This window comes from Dama dama, chromosome 8, assembly GCF_033118175.1.
Source record: "Dama dama isolate Ldn47 chromosome 8, ASM3311817v1, whole genome shotgun sequence".
Taxonomy (NCBI): Eukaryota; Metazoa; Chordata; class Mammalia; order Artiodactyla; family Cervidae; genus Dama; species Dama dama.
The window spans coordinates 46,526,928-46,535,755 of record NC_083688.1 but is presented as its reverse complement, the minus strand read 5'-3'; the positions used below and the strand labels follow the sequence as shown (position 1 = coordinate 46,535,755).

Sequence of the window (8,828 nt, the reverse complement as noted above, 5' to 3'; positions counted from 1 at the left end):
ATTAAATAGCAATAACCTCAGATACACAGATGACACCACCCTTATGGCAAAAAGTGAAGAGAAACTGAAGAACCTCTTGATGAAAGTGAAAGAGGAGAGTGAAAAAGCTGGCTTAAAGCTCAACATTCAAAAAACTAAGATCATGGCATCCGGTCCCATCACTTCACGGCAAATAGATGGGGAAACAATGGAAACAGTGAGAGACTTTATTTTCTTGTACTCCAAAATCACTGCAGATGGTGACTAAAGCCATGAAATTAAAAGACACTTGCTCCTCGAAAGAAAAGCTATGACCAAGCTAGACAGCTTTTTTTTTTTTTCATTTATTTTTATTAGTTGGAGGCTAATTACTTTACAATATTGTAGTGGTTTTTGTCATACATTGACATGAATCAGCCATGGATTTACATGTATTCCCCATCCCGATCCCCCCTCCCACCAGCTTATTAAGAAGCAGAGACATTACTTTGCCAACAAAGGTCTGTCTAGTCAAAGCTATGGTTTTTCCAGTAGTCATGTATGGATGTGGGAGTTGGGCCATAAAGAAGGCTGAATGCCAAAGAATTGATGCTTTTGAACTGTGGTGTTGAAGAAGACTCCTGAGAGTCCCTTGGACTGCAAGGAGATCCTACCAGTCAATCCTAAAAGAAGTCCTGAATATTCATTGGAAGGACTGATGCTGAAGCTGAAGCTCCAAAACTTGGCCACTTGATGCAAAGAACTGACTCATTGGAAAAGACCCTGATGCTGGGAAAGATTGAGGGCAGGATGAGGAGGGGGATAACAGAGGATGAGATGGTTGGGTGACATCACAGACTCAATGGACATGAGTTTGAGCAAGCTCTGGGAGTTGGTGAAGGACAGGGATGCCTGGCATGCTGCAGTCCATGGGGTCATAAAGAGTCAGACATGACTGAGCAACTAAACTGATTAAATATTGAAACATCATGTTGCACAACGGAAATTTATATAATATAGTAAGTCAACTGCATTTCAAATAAAAATGGGCATGGGCAATTCTTAAACCTCATAAAAAGCATTTACAAGAAAACCCAGAGCTCACATAATACTTAAAGGTGAAAGACTACGTTCTTCCTCTATTAATGAGAATGAGAATAAAGTGTTTTTTCTCACCATTCTTATTCAACCAATTACTGAAAGTTCTAGCCATTGCAATAAAATGTCCTATATAAAATGGAAAAGAAAAACACTATATTTGCAGATACCATGATTGTCTACATAGAAATACCAAGGAATCTAAAAGGAAAGAAGGAAGGAGAAAAGAAACCTCAGAAACATTCTGGAACTAATAACTTAACTCAGAAAGGTCACAAAAACCAAATTCAAAAGTGTAATACCATTTACAAATGCTCCAAAGAAACTTTTTAAATTAGGCATAAATCTAAAAATATATAGATATAGAATATATATAACAAAAATTATAAAATGCTAATCAAAGAAATAAAAGAATACTTAGAAACATAATATTCACAGATTAGAAGACTTAGCATAATAAAACTATCAACTCTTCCTAAAATGATATAAAGTTTTAATGAAATTCCTATCTAAATCTCTGCAAGGTTTTTATAAGCATAAACAAACTTATTTAAACTATTTATGGAAATTAAAAGGCTCTAGAATAATCAAACAGTTTTGAAAAGAAGACTGAAGTGGGAGGAATTCTTTTCCCAATGTCAAGACATACAATTTAGCTATAGTAATCAAGACAAATTAGTAATGGTGAAATGATATATACATCTATCAATGGAATAGAATGAAAAACTCAGAAAAATATCCACAGAAATATGCCCAATTAATTTTTGGCAAAGATGCAAAAGCAATACAACAAGGAAGGATAGCCTTTTCCATAAATAGTGCTGGATCAGTTGAGCATACAGTGGCAAACGTGGGCCTTCTCTGGTGGCTCAGATGATAAAGAATCTTCCTGAAATGCAGGAGACCAGGGTTCAACCCCTGCTTTGGGAAGATCCCCTGGAGAAGGGAATGGCAACCCATTCCAGTATTCTTGCCTGAAGAATTTCATGGACAGAGGAGCCTAGCAGGCTACAATCTACATTTGAACCTCAACCTAAACCTCCCATTTTATACAAAAATTAACTGTTTAAAACATTAAACTATAAAAGATCTCAAAGAAAAAAAAAAAAAAGAGAGAGAGAGAGAAAATATTCAGGACCTAGAACTCAGGTCAGTTCAGGTCAGTTGCTCAGTTGTGACCAACTTTGTGTGTGACCCCACGCACTGCATCATGCCAGGCAACCCTGTCCATCACCAACTCCGGGAGCTTGCTCAAACTCATGTCCATCAAGTCAGTGATGCCATCCAGCCATCTCATCCTCTGTCATCCCCTTCTCCTCCTGCCTTCAATCTTGCCCAGCATCAGGGTCTTTTCCAACAAGTCAGTTCTTCACATCAGGTAGCCAAAGTATTGGAGTTTCAGCTCCAGCATCAGTCCTTCCAAAGAATATTCAGGACTGGTTTCCTTTAGGATGGACTTGTTGGATCTCCTTGCAGTCCAAGGGACTCTCAAGAGTCTTCTCCAATACTATAGTTCAAAAGCATCAATTCTTCAGTGCTCAGCTTTCTTTATAGTCCAACTCTCACATCCATACATTACTACTGGAAAAACCTCAGCTTTGACTAGATGGACCTTTGTTGGCAAAGTAATGCCTCTGCTTCTTAATAAGCTGTCTAGGTTGGTCATAGCTTTTCTTCGAAGGAGCAAGTGTCTTTTAATTTCATTTTCTACACTTGAACTCAAAACTTGATCCCAAAAACACAATCAAAAAGAGGAAAACAATAAATCATACCTCATCAAAATTAAAAACCTTTTGCTCTACGAAAGACTCACTTAAGAGAATGAAAAATAAATTACAAACTGGGAGAAAATATTTGTAAATCACATATCCAATAAGAACCAATATTTAAAATATGCAAAGAACTCTCAAAATTCCACATTCAAAAATAAACTACCCAATTGGAAACTATTAAAAAACATGCAAAATATTTTACAATAAGGATATATGGATGATGTGCAAATAAGAACTTGTAAAGATTTCAGCATTATAAGTTATTAGGACAATGCAAATTAAAAATACCATGATTTATTGCTTGTAGACTTTTGGATAGCAGCCATCCTGACTGGCGTGTAATGGTACCTCATTGTGGTTTTGATTTGCGTTTCTCTGATAGTGGGATGTTTCGAAAGAACAGTATGTATATTATCTATGGTGAAACAGATCACCAGCCGAGGTGGGATGCATGAGACAAGTGCTCGGGCCTGGTGCACTGGGAAGACCCAGAGGAATCGGGTGGAGAGGGAGGTGGGAGGGGGGATCGGGATGGGGAATACATGTAACTCCATGGCTGATTCATGTCAATGTATGACAAAACCCACTGAAATGTTGTGAAGTAATTAGCCTCCAACTAATAAAAATAAATAAATAAATAAATAAACATTAAAAAATATAAAAATAAAAATACCATGAGATGTCACTTTATACCTATCAAAATGGCTAAAATAAAAAACCAGATACTATGATAAAATCATATAGTCACTAGAGTTTGCAGAAACCAGATCACATATACTTTGCTGGCAAAGTTTTCTAATGATACAGTTAGTTTGGAAAATAGCTTTGCATTTCCTTCTGAAATTAAAATGTAACTTACCATCTCACCCAGAAATTACATTCTTGGGCATGTATCCCAGAGAAATGAAAACTTATTTTCATTTAGAAACTTGTACACAACCTTCATAACAGCTTAAATAATAATAGCTAAAATCTGGAAAATACTCAAATGTCCTTCAATTATTAATGGTTAAATAAATTGTAGCAAATCCATACCATGGATTACCAACTGACAATAAAAAGGAATAAACTATTGATAAATACAACTTGGATGCATCTCAAGGAAATTATGTGAAGTGAAAGAAACCAGTGTCACAAAGATGCATAATGTAGATTTCATTTATGCAACATTCATAAAATAACACAAATATAAATGTGGAGAACTTGGTAGTAATTAATGCAGATTAAAGGAAAGGAAAGGATAAGTCGAGCTCATCCTCTTGATGAGGGTAGCATGAGGGAAACTTGCAGTGATGGTTAAGTATTGCAGCTGTGGTTCTACGAAGCTACATAGGACAAAATTGCCAGAGCTATTCAAACACAGATACATACACATACGCACACATGACTGCATGTATAACTGGCAAAATCTGAATAATCTCAATGGATTGAATAAATGTTAACTTCCTGGGTTTGATATTGTACTACTACAGTTGTACAAAATATTAACATTAGCAGAGGCTGGGTAAAGGGTACCTTGGATTTCCCTGTAAATTTCTTTGCATATTCGTATGAATATAAAAATATTTTAAAGTAAAAAGTTTTTTACTTTAATAATAATTAATCATTTAAATTAATTTAAAATTATTTTAAACTATTATTTTTAAAATAATAGTTTAAATTATTTTAAAAATTATTTAATTTTTAAAATTATCTAATTTAAATTAATTAAATAGTTAAGAAATAAATGAAACACATCAATTGAGTCTAAGATGCATGCAAAGTCAAAGCCAAATGAAGATTCTCTAGAATATTATTTTACAACAGCATAATGTTTTTAAAATTATCATATGCCACTTTCTTATTAATAATGAAATAAACAAACTTGGTCACACACTTGTATAAATCCATAATCATTAAATTCATTTATCTTTAATCATTTCTTCCTTAAATATGTTGTGAATTTTTAAAGAATAATTATAGTTGACTTGTCTATGTTATAAACTGCTTCATTTTCTATAACCTGGGTGATAGGAATATCTTAATTTACAATACATCATTTTAAAAAAACTATGAAGGTTAGGAAGTCATTTGGAGGTGACAAGAGAGAGTCACACTTTTTCTCTTTGAAGCATTTTTACAGTGAATTCCATGATAGTTTCAAAACAATTCATATGAGAAAGAATTGTGCCATTTAAGCTTTAAGAGATAATTGAAAAAAATTTGGTCATTTTTCTGTATACTTCCTGTTTTAAACCAAAAATAACTTTAAAAGAGTCACGTTTTGAGATAGCATTTAATATTCTTAAAAAATGGCTGAAATATTGTAGCACGTCGTTGTCATTTCATAAGTCGTGTCCGACTTGTGACCCCGAGGACTGTAGCCCGCGAGACTCCTCTGTTCATGTGATTTCCCAGGCAAGAATACTGCAGTGAGTTGCCATTTCCTTCTCCAGGGGATCTTTCCGACCCAGGGGCAGAACCCACATTTCCTGCATTGGCAATCAGATTCTTTACTACTGAGTCACTAGGGAAGCCCATATTTTAAACATTTTTCAGCCAAATTTATGGTTTGCTATTTTTCCATGTTAAAACACATAGATTTAATTCATTCATTTAAACTGCTAAATTAAGTTGCCTTGTGTGGCTATTCCCCTGCTTACTTATCTATTTTCTTTCATGGCAGTGTTTCCAATATTTTATTATTATACAAAATGCTTCAATAGAGATAATATTTTTCACGTCTTAAAAGGACAAGAGATTTTAAATTAAAATACTCCATATTGAAGAGAATCACTGGTAGGAATACAAGTTGATACCATCTTTCTGGAAAACAATTTGGCAACATGTGCCAAGACCTTAAAAAATATGCATACTCAGTAACCCTATAAAGAAACTTCTAAGATATACTATTCAGTGGTTCTCAAACTGTGGTCCCCAGACCAGCAACAGCAGCACAAGCAGATCCTCAGGGCTCTACACCAAACCTACTCGATCAGAAGTTCTGAGGATGGGAATAAGCAACCCGTGGCTTACCAAGCTCAACAGGTGATTCCAACACTGCTGCTGCTGAGTCGCATCAGTCGTGTCCGCCTCTGTGCGACCCCATAGACGGCAGCCCACCCGGCTCCCCGTCCCTGGGATTCTCCAGGCAAGAACACTGGAGTGGGTTGCCATTGCCTCCGGATTCTAACACTAAGCTCAATAAACAGAGGTTCTAGATAAATGATTAGAAAGTCTCAAGGATGCTCACTGTAGGATCATAGTTAAGAAAGAAAGTCTGGACTCACCCTCAATGTCTTCATAAATCTTAAAAAAAAAAAAACGGTGATATATATAATGAAGCAAATACAGGATGAAAAATTAAGTTATGTGGGAATATAGCTTTAATATTACACTATAAGAAAATGGCATAATCTAAAGTTGTGTATATGTGATATCCTATAGTATTAGTCTTTTTCTGCCTGAATTATTTTGTATATGGGACCTAAGAAAAACAACAAATTGGTGAATAAACAAGAAGGAAGTAGACTCTCAGAACAAACTACTGGTCACCAGTAGGTGGAGGGAAGGGGAGAAGGGTAATATACAGGTAGGCGATTTAAAAGAAGGGTTATTTTAAGAATACATGAAATTGTGTGTAAAATTTTTGAAAACAGTAAACCATTATGTAATTTAAAGAATTTTTCATTCAGTAAAAATGTTTTAAAAATTAGGGAAAAAATAAAATTGCATATATGGCAAAATCATAACTTTTAAAAGAAGATATATATCCAAAGATATTAAGAATTATCACATATATATACACATACATATAGTCTGAATTAATATATTTACATTTAGTTACTATATCACTCATTTATGCTATCATTTGAAATCCCTCCAGTTGTATTTATTAATGATTAAAATGATAAATAATGCTTACATTTTTATAAAAATAAATGTTACTGACTTTTTAAAGCCCATATACCATGGTGTTTTGATATGCAAATAGGTTTGCAACAAGGTAAACTGAGTTTTAGAAAGATGTCATCTTATGCAACAATTTGCTTAGGATTGACAGTTAAAGGTTATATTTAGATGATGTCTATAACATGTATTCACACGTATTTTAAAAGTCTATTAAAAGAAATATAAGGAATGTTAAAACTGGATGGTGTGATATCTAGTGAAATACAGACTTAAAATCTATGCCATTAGAACCTGCAAATTTATAAGAACGAGCTTTAAATCTGTTAGCAGTTGAATTTCTAGGTAAAGTTCTCACTATTCTCTATGGTTATCAAATGGATTGTTATAACCTCAACATTCATTTAAATAATTCAAATGTTATTTATCCCATTATATATAACCCCACTATTTTTTTAAATAGCTAATATAATTTAGCTCACATCTGATGCATATCAGGATCAAAATTTAATTCTAATTTTCCTGAACTAGAGAATAGGTTTTGTCTGAGCTGTGTAGAACATTTAACTTTAGCTTGTAATTCTCAGTATGCTTCTATTACATTCACAGAATAATAGGGAGTATGCCTGTAGGTAGTTTAATACTGTTAAACTCCTATGGATCACAATGAAATACCATGTAGCCCAGCATGCTTTATATTTTAAAAGTTGTGGGTTGTTAACAATACACTTTTATTAAAATTCCTATTAATTTTTGCTGTCAATCTGAATATAAAATTACTTGATCACTTTTCTGCAGAATAAAAAAGTGAAGAAAATATTACTTTATTTCTAAGTGTTTGTCTGGCCAAAAATGGAAAAAGAAATTTAGAAAAATGCAACTATATTATAGTCTAAGAAGAGACAATTTTTGAATATTTTAGTACTGAAATGGCACAGTTATACATCTATTCATGTAGTGATTTGTTCAAATTGAGCCAAGGAATTGTATGAAGCATTAAGGACAGGGCAGCTAGCAATGATTAAACCTCTGCCCTCATGAAGCATTGAGTCTAGTGGGAGTAATAAACAGTAGACATATAGTAATTCAAGTACTGATACTATGATAAAAAAAAAAAATAGGAGTATTACCTAAAAAATGAATCTGAATTAAGCATGAAAAGTGGATGAAAGCACTCCAAGAATAAAGCAAAGCCTGTACAAATGACCTAAGGTGAGAAATGACTGAGGAACTGAACTGAACTGAACTGAAGGTGAGAAATTGCTGGTGAGGAATGCTCCCAGGAGTGCAAGTAGATTAGAGTGGCCAAAGAATTGTGAACAAGAGAGCCCAAAGTACCAGATGAAACTGGGATGAAGACAAGGACAGATACTCAGGCCTCTGTAAATCATGGTGGGATATTGAGCTTCTCCTAGTACTAAGAAGCCATTGATGTGTCAAAAGGCTGCCCCTGGATACTGAGGGAGAGATCATGTGTGAACATCATTTAGTGTCAAAAAGTGGAAAACATGAATTAATTTCTTTTGCAAACAATGATAAAGTTCTGGATTTTGCTTGAAATGTTAAATGTTTTAAAACTGCAAGTAGAAATACAGATATCAATTTCAACTTTAGGAATGAAGACTTCTTAGTATATAGGAAGATGTAGTGTCTAAGGAGTAAAAATAATATATCTATTCCATTAGATCTCCTACCTTTCTTCTCTTTTAGTCCACAATAAAGATCCTGTCAAGATGTCAGGGTGGTGCTTCCTTTGGTAATATATATGTGAAAACTGGAACAATGCAGAGAAGATTAGCATGGCCCCTGCACAAATATGACACAGAAATGTATATGGTCTTTCATATTTTTAGGTTGTTAATAGAGGAGATCCTAAGAGTTCTCTCATGATAAGGGGAAGTTTTCTTTCTTTTAGTGTATCTGTATGAAATGATGGATGTTAACTAAATTTATTGTGGCAATCATTTCACAGTATATGTAAATCAAGCCATCATGCTCTGTACCTTAAACTTACACAGTGATATATGTCAATTGTTGTTGTTCCGTTGTGCAGTCATATCCAACTCTTTGCGACCCCATGGACTGCAGCACACAGGCCTCCCTGTCCCTCAC

The 8,828-nt window shown here is 34.2% G+C and overlaps 1 non-coding gene across 1 annotated transcript; it reads left to right on the top strand.

The window, feature by feature from the left end:
* The first annotated feature begins 8,460 nt into the window (after nucleotides 1–8,460).
* On the top strand, nucleotides 8,461–8,567 carry LOC133061125 (U6 spliceosomal RNA). The gene has a single exon (XR_009693954.1). It is a non-coding gene; the product is annotated as a U6 spliceosomal RNA (small nuclear RNA).
* Nucleotides 8,568–8,828: the final 261 nt, after the last annotated feature.